This window comes from Penaeus monodon, chromosome 30, assembly GCF_015228065.2.
Source record: "Penaeus monodon isolate SGIC_2016 chromosome 30, NSTDA_Pmon_1, whole genome shotgun sequence".
Lineage (NCBI taxonomy): Eukaryota > Metazoa > Arthropoda > Malacostraca > Decapoda > Penaeidae > Penaeus > Penaeus monodon.
Window position 1 is genome coordinate 10793704 of NC_051415.1, and position 635 is coordinate 10794338.

Consider the following 635-nt stretch of genomic DNA (forward strand, 5'->3'; position numbering starts at 1 on the left):
TTTTGATACTAACAAAATTTTGAATTTGACGCTTCAATAACACCGCAACAACAAAAATGAGAAAGCAATAATAATAGTCGTATGATAATAATGATTTAAATGAGAATTATTTATATAGAGGATGAGCTTTCATAATGTAATATGTATTTTCACACCATGCAAATATGTATAGACAAAAAAATTTGGGGTTTTGGGATAATCTCTAGTTGCATCTAGTATATATCAAGGATTCGCGGGTTTGGGCATACTCGCAACCACCCTATTAAGATCAAAAATAAAATCGCCCGGGGAAAAAATTTTTGAATTTAAAAAAAAAATAATGATGGAAGTGATGACAGTATGAAAAAAGATAAAATAAAAAAATGCAAAAGATAAGTGAAATGGTGTTAAATTTCAAGCGTACAACATGAGTGATATCTGTCAAGAATTATCCAATTCTTTTTTCATGTAATGTTTCTGGTTTCTGTCGTTACCCTAATTAAACCTTTATTTATTTTAAATTTCCTTAAACTCCGGACTTCGTCTTTCCATTTGATTATTTCTCTAAACCCGAAAAGTGCTTGGGCCAGCCGGGGCCCTATTCTCAGGAGTTCCCTGTGAGTAAAAAAAGGGAGAAAAAGGATAACAAAAAAAAA